The 13,224-nt window shown below is 46.6% G+C and overlaps 1 protein-coding gene across 1 annotated transcript in view; it reads right to left on the minus strand.

Moving 5' to 3' along the window:
• LOC142289715 (uncharacterized) overlaps nucleotides 1–13,224 on the minus strand; it is a 133,647-nt gene that overhangs the window by 70,178 nt on the left and 50,245 nt on the right. The gene's annotated exons all lie outside the window — the stretch shown is intronic.

Here is a 13,224-nt window from a genome sequence, read left to right on the forward strand (position 1 = left end):
TAGCCCCCGCCCCCGTCGCAGCTGCGATATCATGGTGATAGCTGGCGTAGCGAACATTATCGCTACGCCAGCTTCACATGCACTCACCTGCCCTGCGACGTCGCTCTGGCCAGCGACCCGCATCCTTATTAAGGATAGAAGCGGAGGGGCGGAGATGAGCAGGATGTAAACATCCCGCCCACCTCCTTCCTTCCGCATAGCCAGCGTGAGCCACAGGACGCAGGTAGGAGATGTTCCTCGCTCCTGCGGCTTCACACACAGCGATGTGTGCTTCCGCAGGAACGAGGAACAACATCGTAACATCGGTCATTTCCAAATTATGGAAATGACCGACGCTACACCGATGATACGATTACGACAATTTTGCGCTCGTTAATCGTATCAAAAAGGCTTTACACACTACGATATCGCCTGCTATGCCGGATGGGCGTCACTTTCAATTTGACCCCACCGACATCGCACCTGCAATGTCGTAGTGTGCAAAGTGCCCCTTAGCCAACTGCCTACATCTTGGCTTCATTAACCTCCAGCAACTCCTCTTACTGGCGATGAAGCTTGATGGCCATGCATTTCCCTTGCAGTGACCTTCGTGGCCATTCAACTTATATGGATGAGCAGAGTCTGTCTTGGCAGCAGCACTTTACTCTTACTAATAAGGGTCTATTAGTCTCAGGGTCTATGAAAACCACATCTCTTCATAGGAAGGCAAAAAGCCGATTTATCCTGTACAATGATGTAATTTTCCATTCAGATTCATTCATCATCATTACAAGTGAAAATTTGATTCAAGATCAGCCAGACAACTATAAAATAATAAAACAAAGCATATTCTGACACTTCTTCTAATGCTGCCAGTCCTCACAAGCTATTCTCTGGTGAGACAAGCATATGACCATTCTGTGGCCAACCACTGCTTCACTTCTTTGGCCACCGATTGGCTACAACAATCACATGTTCAGTAGAAGATGTACAGAGGCTCTGCATTGTGGTTATAAACACTAGTCCTGATTGGTCACTAGGCACTTGAGATCTGGTGCTTAAACAGGCGGGGTATTGGAGTTGGCACCCAGTTTTCTTTTTATTCTTAGTAGAGATGCCATCCCTTTGGTGTCAACACCTGGGGTAATGTTAGCTGAATGCGCTCTGGTTGTGCTCACAGAGGCTGCAGACACTGGGTAGGTAACCATTGCAGCCGACAGATTGGGAAAGTGGGACACTCACAGCACAGAAGGACAAGCACAGCTCAGAAGTGAGTAAAAAAGCTTCAGGGTGTGCTTAGTCATCATCCTCTGTATGATGGGTGTAGGATGGGTGCTACTTCACCCAGCACTATACGAAATGATGTCTGAGGAGCGGCGGGGGTGGTATAGGATCATCTCCAGCACTCTGCTTGATATGAGGAGGGAGGGGCAGGATGTTCACTCCTTTGTTGCACTGCTTAAAAATTGCTGTCACCAGGTCAAACGTTCAGAAGTTTTTTGACTTGTTTTATGACTTTTTTTTTTTTAAAAATTCTTTATTTTCCAAATTTTCCAAATTTTTCAAAGGGAACAGCATCATAACTAAGTACATTTGTTAGGACCATATCGGCCTTTTTTCAAATACATTTCATATGCCTCGGATTGGGTATAAAGCAAAATTTACATATTCATATATTATCAGGCAGTATTCCCGCAAATACCCTAAGACTTCGGGTTCCACTGAACTGTTTCATAAATAAGTACATATTAAAAAAATAACCATAAGTAATCAGCAAGAGTGCTTAGTAAGAGGAAGGGAAAGAGAGCAGAGGAAGAAGGAGCAAGCTAGTTAGAAAGAATAGAGAGGAATGAATACCAGGGGAAAAGTGGGGTAGTGGGGGGGAGTGGGGGAGGTGAAGGGGGGTTGGGGGTAAGGTATGGGGTGGGGAGGGAGGTAGGGGGTGCGGCTATGTATTGCCTTCTGCGGTTCCCTCAGCGCCCATTGCACCCCCCACTAGAACATCATAGTCCTCGGAATGCTGGAAATCCAGCCATTCCCGCCACGTAGCCCAGAATTTCTCATATGAATCGTGCAGTGATGAGGTTAAATCCTCCATTAGCATGAGGTCATTGACCTTGTTGATCCATTGAACTAACGTGGGAGATGACGTACTCCTCCATTTTTCTGATATGCATACTCTCGCTGCCGTAATGAGGAATTTCCTCAGGGATTTCTTATATCTTTTTTTGGGAATCCCACAGTGATGCACCAGGGCCTCTGCCGGCCCCAATTCCTCATCCTTGTCAGTAACCCGTCGGATAGTGTCGGACACTCCCTTCCAGAAGGGCTGGATCATTTCACACCCCCAGAACACATGTAGAATGGTGCCCTCTGCCTTACCACACCTCCAACATATAAGGTCTATTGACGGAAACATGACATGTAGCTTTTAGGGAACTCTGTACCATCTAGATAAAAGTTTGTAGCTAGTCTCCTGGAACTTGGAACTAATGGAAAACGTGTGGGCCAGTATGAAGATCCTTTCCCATTGTGCTGGTGTCAACTGAATTCCCAAATCCCTTTCCCACTGTGTAGCAAAGGGGGTAGTTGTTGATCTGAAGGTGAAGATAAAAGCGAATATACTGCCGACAGTGAGTGACGTATTATGCCTGATCCCATACATAATTGTTCAAACTGTGTCCTAGGTCGCTGAAAGTGGGACCTGGTGGGAAGACTACTGAAAAAGTGCGCCAATTGTAGGCATCTCCACTGGCCAAGCTGGGTAGGATCTTGTCTAACTGCCAAACTAGCTGCCGAAGGCCAGGATCCCCAGTCTCCAAACTCCTCCACTCGATCCACCCCGCCTCTAATCCACATCCGGAAGATCGGATCCACCCTACCAGGTTCAAAGGTGGGATGGCTCAAGATAGGCATTAGGCTGGAGTTCCTGGGAATAATTTCTGACTGTACTCTCCCGATGTTGCAATATGTCATGGTTGGGCCGATGGTTAGATGTGTTTTCAATCCTGCAGGGACCTCTGAGAGCACCCACGGTAATTTATTAAGGGGTATTGGGGAGAAGACTGCTCAATTTGTATCCACTTCTTCTGAGACCCGTTCTGGCACCAATCAATCATTCTAGTAAGATGTCCCGCCAAATGATATCTTCTCAAGTCTGGCAGCCCAATCCCCCCCCCCCCACCTTTGGTCCTGTGCAAGATGGCTCTTTTTATACGTGACGATTTACCTGCCCAGACGAACGAGGACTGAATTGATTCTAGGGATTTGAAAAATCCCGAAGGTATTTTAACTGGGAGCGCCTGTAACAAATACAGGATTCTGGGTAGGACATTCATTTTGTATATTTGGCATCTACCAAACCAGGAGAACAGTGATTTCCCCCATCTGTCGCAATCTTTCCTAATAGAGGCTAACAACGACGGGAAATTCTAAGCGTAAAGGAGACTCAGGTCTCCGGTCAGCTGTATCCCCAAATAGCTTAGGGACTGGGTTGCCCATCGGAAGCTAAACGCGGTTTTCAGGTCTTCTACTTCTTTGGATGGGAGGTTGATGTTCAAAGCCTCCGATTTTGAAAAATTTATCTTAAAATTAGATAAACTGGAATATCTCTGAAATTCCTTCATTAAGTTGGGAAGAGAGATTTTGGGGGCTGACACAAAAAACAGGAGGTCATCAGTGTATGCCGCTACTTTATGCGTGTCTTGAAGCACTCCTATACCTGCAATATCTGGGTTGGCTCGTACGTGTCTGAGGAAGGGCTCAAGCATCAGGATGACGATTAAGGGTGATAGTGGGCACCCTTGACGGGGGCCATTAGATATTTTAAATGGGTCCGACAGGATCCCATTCACTCGGACCCTAGCTGAGGGTACCGAGTACAGAGACATAATCCGACCCATCATTTCGTGTCCCAACCCCAGACACCCGAGCGTGGCTTCCATGAAAGTCCATCCCACTCTATCGAACGCCTTCTCGGCGTCTGTTGACAGCAGCATGGATGGTATGCACCCAGTTTTGGCTTTATGTATTAAATTAATGGCCTTAACTGTATTATCCCGTGCCTCACGACCCACCATAAAGCCCGTCTGGTCTGGATGAATTATTCGTGAAAGTAGGGGTGCCAGCCTATTTGCTAGAATTTTAGCAAATAGCTTTGTGTCCACATTTAACAAGGAGATCGGGCGGTAGCTCGCACATTGTGTTGGATCTTTCCCTGATTTAGGTATGACCGTAATGTGCACTCTCAACGAGTCCACATTAGGGTTCGGGGTTCCTGACGCCCTGGAGTTGAATGCTGACAGTAGGTGCGGGGATAATATTTCTTTAAGTTTTTTATAATATACAAGGGGGAAACCATCTGGCCCAGGTGCCTTTCCTGTTTTGGTCGACCCAATTGCATCAACTAGTTCTTGAATTAAAATTGGAGTTTCCAGTGCTGCTATCTCAGAGTCCTCCAACCTCGGCATTTTTGCTTCTCTGATATATTCTAAGATTTTCCTTTTTAGGGATGATTTTGGTGTTTGGGGATTATTTGTTTCTAAGTTATATAATGATTCATAAAATTTTTGGAACGTCTCAGCAATTTCTGTCGAAGAGTGAAGTATGGAGCCCCGAGGATGTGCAGGAGATATTTTTGATATAAAAGTTGTCGCCTGCTGCTGCCTGAGTGCTCTTGCTAACATCTTACTACACTTGTTCCCGTGTTCGTAAAAATGTCTACGGCATCTATTAAGAACCCCTTTTGCCTTACTATTCAGTAATTTCCGTAATTCGTCCCGAACGTTGAATAGGGTACCCCCCAACTCCGCCGAGGGCATCTGCTTATGCCGTGTCTCCAAGTCTCTGAGTTGTGTTAGTAACCTGGTTACCTCCATTCCCTTTCCCTCTTTCATCTTGCCCTTTGCTGTATGAAAACCCCTCTGATGACACACTTATGAGCCTCCCAGACCGTTGTTCGAGTAGTGTCTCCAGTCCCGTTTACTGTAAAATATTCTGTCAGGGAATTCTGTACTATTTGCAGGCTTTCGGGGTCCTCCAACAGAGAAGTGTTCATTTTCCACTGCCACTGCTGTGGAATCGGAGACTGCAATACCACGGACACCGTACAAAGTGCGTGGTCAGAGAAAGTTATGCTATCTATCTGATCTTGTGAGATCCTCTCAAGATCTTTATGTTGTACAAAAAAGTAGTCCAGTCTGGAATATTCTCCATGTGCATTAGTAGAATAGAGTAGAATGAGTAATCCTTGTCAGACGGGTGCAGTAGCCTCCATGTGTCCACAAGCTGCTATTCATGTAATATGCACCGCAGCTTGCGGAGAGCTGACCTGGGATGTATCGAAGCCCCTGATGAGGTGTCCTGAGCCGGGTTCAGAGCGATATTAAGATCCCCCCCTAAGATGAGTGTCCCCTCCGAAAAGTCTTCTATCCAAAAAGCCTGACAGGGCATCAATTTGCCCTACATTAGGGAGGTATATGGATACCAGCGTATAGATATGTGTGGCGATCCTTCCCTTCACCATCAATAGTCTGCCTGTGTCATCACTGTGGGAGTCCATGAACTCCCAAGGGATTGAGCGCGAGATGAGGACGCTAGTTTCTCGGGACTTCGAGTCAGGTGAGAAGCTATGGTATGCCTCCGGGAACCAACGTGAAGTCAATTTGAACAGTTTGCCTTTGCTCAAATGCGTTTCATGCCGAAAAGCAATTTGGACCCCAGCTTTTTTTAACGTGTTTGACAGGATAGACCTCTTACCCGGACTATGTAAGCCTTTTACATTTAACGTCCCACATTTCACCTCCGAGATCCCTGAATTATGCATGTTGAGTCCAAGACCGTTATTAACCCCCTACCAAGGAGAACGGAGTAAGGGAAAAAAGGTTAGGGACTAGGTGGATCAAAGAGGTTAAGAGTGCCGAAAAAAAGAGAGACGGCACAGTCTTTTAGAGCGAAAATCGGGTAGGTAGAAAAGAGCAGTAGAAAAGGATGAAATGAGCTGAGGAAGTGAGTTAGAAAAGGGATACAGAAAGTATTCGACAAGAAGGGAAAGTAAACAAACCAGCTGGCCTAAAAGAGCGACCAGTAAACAACACACTATAAAACTTTACAGTCTCATGAAATTTGGAGACCTGGTGACCTCCTATCAGGAGAACCACCCTTGGGGTGCGTGGAAAACCAAGGGCGACAGCTGAGCAAGCTATAGGCATTAATGACATTATCCTACTAGGCTAAAAACTCACATCTCACCCCCCGATCTGAGACCAAACGGTGAGAGGCACAATTCTGAAACTTGTATGTCAAACTATCAACACAGTATTAAGGGACCCTGTGACTCCCCAAAAAGGAAGACGAGGAGAAGAGAGAGAGAGAGAGGAAAAAAAAAGGGGGGGGAGAGGGGAAACAGACCCCCCCATCCTGCCAGTGAGGAGAAAGACACAGACATAACCCACATCAGTGACCCATCATAATAGTGTCCTTCTCAAGTCCAATAATCCTATATGGACTCCCATATCTTCCTCCTCGACCCACACCTCCCACCTCTGAATAAGGAACCACCTCCGATCTCACGTCATCAGTCTGGCTCCTCCCGGGAGAATTCTCCCATTGGCCTGGAACTCTTGGAGCTCCTCTGGGATCCTCTGCAAATCCGCGCCTATTTCCTCTTTGTCTTTGGGGTAATCCATCGGATCTGTCCAGATGTAGCCAGTTAGGGATTGCTACTGCAGGGGTTTCAAGGAACTGGAAAAGACCCTCCACCTCCTCCGGGCGTTTCAGCAGGTATTGGACCCCATTATGCCGGACTATAAGGTGAAATGGGTGTCCCCATCTGTATGACGCACCTGTTTCCTTGATTTTTTGCAGTAAAGGCATAAGTTGGCGTCTCATGTAGAGGGTTCTAGAAGAGACATCAGGAAAAAGTTTAACTTCAGACCCTTCATATGTGACAGTCCTGTGGGTCCATGCATTTCGCAGTATGGCTTCTTTATCAGTATAATAGTGCAGTCTGCATAGGACATCTCTCGGCTGAGCATTATCCCCAGGGCCCTGGCGATATACTCTGTGGACTCTGTCAATCACAAAAGTGGTGTCATCAGCAGCTCCCATCACCTTGTTAAAGATTAAGGTTACAGTTTTAAGAAGAGCCGTAGCAGCGATCTTTTCTGAAATGCCTTTCAGGCGTATATTATTCCGCCTTCCCCTTTTCTCTTAATCGTCTAACAGGATGGCAACATTTTGCAGATGTGTTCTGGAGTTGGAGAGATCTTGCTCCAATGTGTTAACTCTTTCAAATAGTGTAAATACATCTTTCTCCACTGCTATAGTGTGTGTATCAAGAGCCTCTATATCCCCTCTCACAATGGACAGAGCCCTCTCATGTGCCGCCTCCATTTTGGTGACTAAATTGTCCAGATCATTTTTAGTGGGGAGTGCAGACAGCAATTGCAAAATACGGTCTGTGTCCACAATAGCAACCGCAGGGTTAACTCCATGTGCACTCTGGCTTCCAATTTGTTTCCCCTGGCTGTTAGGGGGATGGTGACCATGAATCCCTGCAATCCCCTGCTCCACCAAAGACACTCTGTTTTTATTGCCTCCAGGGTTAAGCCGTTCCATGTCAGGACCACCGCTCTCTTCACTAACCTGACACCTCATGGTCTGCTGTGTGGATGGGACACTGCCGCTGCCATCTTCCTGTGTACTCTGCTTCTCAGATCCTGCTCCTGTACACCCCTGCACTGCCAGCGTTTGAGATATTATCAGGGACCTTGTTTCCATCTACTCTGAAGCAGTAACGCTCTGTTTCTGGCTCCCACGTGTCGCCTCTGTTTGTTTCTCAGCACCTCTGCTGTCCTCTGCAGCTGCAGCAGGTGCCTGCCTTGTGACAACCGTCGCCATTACAGGAGCAGGCCTGGAGACTGGGGATAGTTTACCTCCCTGGAACAGGCGATCCACCACCGCTCTACTACTTCTCAGGGCCAGGGGTCCGCTCTGTGGTCCTGTGCTCCTCTTCCCTGGCATATTTGGGTGTGCCAGGTGAGTTTAAAGCTATGTTTTTCCGCCTCAGCCTACGGAGCTTTCAGTATGTACTTCTGCCTGCCACCATGCTCAAGCCACGCCCCTCTTTATGACTTTTTTTTAAAAATACACCATATAGTTTCAGAGATCTAGGCCTCTTTATTTTTTGCTAATTTTAATGGTCTTTTCTAAAGGGGCTGTGCTCAAAAGGTAATAATACAGAGCAAATAAACAGGGTCAGTTTTAGACAAAGTGGGGCCCTGGGCAAAAGTTTAAGGTGAGACCCTAAATCCTTACATATTGCAACATCACACACAAACATTTAGGTTGCATTTACATGCGCTGAGGTCAGACTGCATTCAATAATATTGTGTCCTTCAGTGCTTGTTTCCTGGCCTCTTTATGCAGGATGAGAAAGAATGATGGGGACAGAATGATCACTAGTACAGAGGTGTATCTAGGCTTTCTGGCACCCAGGGCAAGAATTCAGTTTGGCGCCTCCCCCTTCCCAAGCGGTTTGAGTAGTCGTCGTGTGACCGCTCATTCATATGCAGTTTGCACACTTACAGCCACATACCGACGAGTTGCTCTTCATAATTTTCTCGATGTTTAGTAAAAAACTAGCGAAGCAGGAAAAAAGACAGATATCACATGAGAGAAGTATACAAATTACATATGAGTGGAGTAGCCACGTGATGACTGCTGGAACCAGCAAGCAAAGATGAATCCTGACATTAAGTATAGAACACATGGTTATGATTGGGCAGGCTACACTCCTTAATTTTATAATTAAAGGGCTTATCCAGGTTTGACATGAAAGTCTCCAGTTACTCTAGATGACTGCACGTTTCTGAATTCTCACAGCACGCACACTGCACACTTTTAGGATTCTCTCTTGCTAGTAGTGAGAGTGAATGATCATTTGATGATTTGAGCACAAATATGCGATTCTGTATAGCTCTGGCCACATTCCGACTAGACATGTGCAGCCTTGCACAATTCATTTTCATTGAGCTAGGTAGTGCATGTCTAGACTCTCGTGATCACATACTTGGGGTTTTGTGACCTCCAACTCTCACGCCCGACACCAGAGAATCATGATAGTATGCAGTGTATGCACTGTTAGAATTCAGAAGTCTGCAGTCATCTAGAGTGACAACCTCTTTAAATTTCCTAACATAAATAAAAACATAGTAACCCACAACTTGTCAGATGGCTCAATACTTAATTAGCATAGCCGTGTATCACATAAACGTACAAGTTATGAATTGTTAAATGTGTAGAGAATGGTACAGGAATACATCACGAGAACCACCAAAGGTACAGAAATACGTAAGCAGAACCCCTATCAGTACAGAAATAGATCACCAGAACCACAAACAGTACAAAAATACATCATCAGAACCATCAGCAATACAGAAATACCTCATCAGAACCATCAGCAGTACAGAAACACATCATCTGAAGCACCAGCAGACCAGAAATACATAATCAGAACCACCAGCAAACAGAAATATATTACCAAAACCAGTAGCAGTACAGAAATTCATCATTAGAATTGCCAGCAGTACAGAAAAACATCCTCAGAACCACCACCAGCACATAAATACATCCATAAAACCCTCATCTGTACAGGATTACATAACAAGAACCACCATCAGTACATGGTACATCAACTATAATGTCAAGTTTGCCCCATATATATTTGTATCTCATGAACCTACAACTCCCAGTATGTCCTTAACAAAAGTGAAAGAATACTGGGAGTGGTTAGCAGTCATCAGACTGTGGACCATGTAGGACATACAGAACTGATTAGAATTATTCAGTATCACAAATATATTTTACATCCAGGTACCTTGTAGATGACATTGTCTCTGATCTGATCGGAGTCATCTCTTTCTTTTCTTCATCTTGTCCAAACACCATGATGACTTTTCACATCTACAGCTCATTTGTGCGGACTTCAATCTTCTCCGGTCATCTGCAGCACATCTAAACACGATGCCCTCAAAAATAGCAGAATGATTAGAATGTTCCTGTATAAAAATATCTGCCCTATGCTGTGCCCCTGAATAAATAATTGCCCCTCACTGTGTTCCCTGCACAAAATATGATACACACACTGTCCCTATAATAGTACATGCCCTACACACTGCCCTCTCCTTTCCAACTGGATCCCTCTTCACATTGTTCTCTACATTGTGTTCCTCTATACTGTACCGTCTCTGTACTGTACCCCCTCATCACACACCCCCTCCTCAACATACTGTCCCCTCCTTGCTGTGACCTCACACTGTCCCCCCCATACTGCCCCCAACCCATACTACCTAGTCTCTATTCTGTGCCTGCTCACATTTTTTTCATCCCATACTGTCTCCTCACTACCTCTGCATTCATCCCTCTTCACTACCCATACTATGTCCGCACCCATCACCCTTTATACTGTGTTGGCAAACATTCCTCCCTTCACTCTCCATACTGTATCTGCATACATTCCTCCCTTTGCTCCCCATAGTGTGTCTGCATAGATTACCCCTCTCACTCCTCATACTGTGTCCACATACATTCCCCCTTCACTCTCCATACTGTTTGCATACATTACCCCCTCACTCGTCATACTGTATCCGTACTCATACCCCTTTGCTTCTCATACTGTGTCCACATACTGTACATTCCCCTTTCACTCACCATACTGTGTCTGCATACATCCCCCACACTCCCCATACTGTGTCTGCATACATTATCCCTCTCACTCTTTATACTATGTCCGCACCCATCCCCCTCACTCCTCATACTTTGTCTTATACATCTGGCGCTCCATACATCTGGTGGATCCCCTGCAGATATCCTTGACAAAGACAAAGACCAGACTCACTTTTTGCAGCATTCAGGAACTCTATTTCTCTTATTTGGTGCTGAGGTTATATTTGATGACATTGGGGACTCAGTCCTTTCCTTGAGCACAATATTGGCAGTGTGCCGGCTTTTGTTTGTATTTTGCTTCGGGCTATATTCCCCTGTAAGACCTCCCTCATGGGAAAGATAGAGGAGATGCACTACCAGGTGGGACTTCTCCATCAGGATCTGCAGGCCCTGAAGGGCTGTGTTACAGAGGCTGAAATAAGGGTATCCCACTTTGAAGATACTGTGATTCCTATGGTCTCCAAGCTAACTAAGCTGGCTCAATGAATGCTTGATGCTTGATTAAAAAGCAGATGATCGACCTTTGCAGTGGAACAGGCTTTTAGGGTCCCAACGCAACCTCTCCCACCAGGGGCTCCTACCAGGCCCTTTCTGGCACGTCTCCTTAACTGTAAGGACAGAGACACAGCTTTGCACTTAGCCAGTCAGAAGGGCCCGCTTAAAAATGACAACACAACTATCTCCATCCTTTTCTGTGGATTTCCAGAAACAGAGAGCCCAGTTCACATTATGTACCATGCCCGTCTCCGAATTGTCCATGAGGGCAAGTCTCCGTTTTTTTCCACATCGGATGAGGCAGCAGAATGACTGCAGTTACTTCCGGGATACAGGGGGAAGTGATTTTCCCTTGCTTGTTGGCTCTTCTGCCCTGTGCAGTTATATTGTTTTTTTGGATCGGGGGAGGTGGTATTTCTTATCTCTTTCACATTGTCTCCTTTTTCCTATTTTTTGCCTCAAAATATGTAGTCTAGACATCTGAACAGAGGAGCTCTTTCTTGTTGTGGACGCCATACCATCTATACCTCACACTGGTACCAGTGGTGGTATCCCCTTGTTGGTGTATTATGAAGAGCAATGGACACAGCTTGTATCTTTACCTTTTTTCCACTTGCAAGTTTTTATTGTGGTTTAACTTTCAACTACTGTTTTATGTGTATGTTTTGCTGATAACCATGGTACTTTGGTTCCCAGGACGTGGCATGGTGCTGGAAATGTCAGTGGGCTTCCAGCCCTGTGGCTGCAGTTATTTGTAAGGTAGATAGGGGTAATGGTGGAGCACCTGGCTAATGTTATCTCTATAGATATAAATCATAATGGGTTCGGAACTTAAATGCCTGGTGTGGAATGTGCAAAGCCTTAAAGGGAGCCTGTCAGCAGAAATTTCACCCAAAACCTAAAAGATTCCCCCTCTGCAGCTCTTGGGCTGCATTCTAGAAATGTCCCTGTTATTATTGTGCCCCATGTGAGACCAAAATAAAGACTTTATAAAGTGGTACCTTTTTGTATTCAGATACTGTAAATGTGACACGGGGGCGGGCTCTCTGGCGTCTGTTATTCTGCCTCCTGGTCCTGTATGCCGCCCCCATCGCTCCTTTCCATAGCTGATGCACCGCCCACTGCTCCAGCCATCCCCGCGCATGCCCAGTGCCAGTCTCACGGGACTGAGCAGTGTGACCGCTAGTGACGTGTGCGCAGGCAAGTGATTATGGGCGGGGCTGTGATTGTTATCAGCAAGTACCCGCCCATAATCTCGTGAGCGCGCAAACCTCACCAGCGGTCACACTGTGCTTAGAGTAGTGCTAGACTGTATGGGCTGCTTCCAGGGATGACGTCCCTTTTGTCACGTGATAGGGGCGTGTTCAAAATACTATCACGTGACAAAAGGGACGTCATCCCTGGAAGCAGCCCATACAGTCTAGCACTACCCTGAGCACAGTGTGACCGCTGGTGAGGTTTGCGCGCTCACGAGATTATGGGCGGGTACTTGCTGATAACGATCACAGCCCCGCCCATAATCACTTGCCTGCGCACACGTCACCAGCGGTCACACTGCTCAGTCCCATGAAACTGGCACTGGGCATGCGCGGGGATGGCTGGAGCAGTGGGCGGTGCATCTGTGACGCCCTGGGCAAGCCAGGGGTCACAGGTCATCACACCACCACACCCTACACCCCAGTTAGGAACACCAAGGCTACCAAAATCCTTGTTGCCTTCCTCCAGGGGCTGATGTTCACACCAGGGGGTGGGCCAGGCGGTTGGCTCCGCCCACCGAGGAGTTCACAGCCCTTGAGGCGGGAAGAACCAGGCAGTTGAAGCCAGACTCGAGTCTGAGGGAGAGTGTTAGCTCAGGGGAGAGCTTGAGTGAGGAGTGAAAGTAGAAGGAAGTGGTAGAGGAGCTGGAGAAAAGGAGTAAAAAGTGACAGTAGTAAAGTCTGAAGTTGGTCCGGGTGTGTGCCCCGGACAGTGACAGCAAGGTCAGCAGACGGCGGTGATAGTCTGGAGGGGGACTGCTCGGAGGTT

Source organism: Anomaloglossus baeobatrachus, chromosome 2, assembly GCF_048569485.1.
Source record: "Anomaloglossus baeobatrachus isolate aAnoBae1 chromosome 2, aAnoBae1.hap1, whole genome shotgun sequence".
NCBI classification, from domain to species: domain Eukaryota; kingdom Metazoa; phylum Chordata; class Amphibia; order Anura; family Aromobatidae; genus Anomaloglossus; species Anomaloglossus baeobatrachus.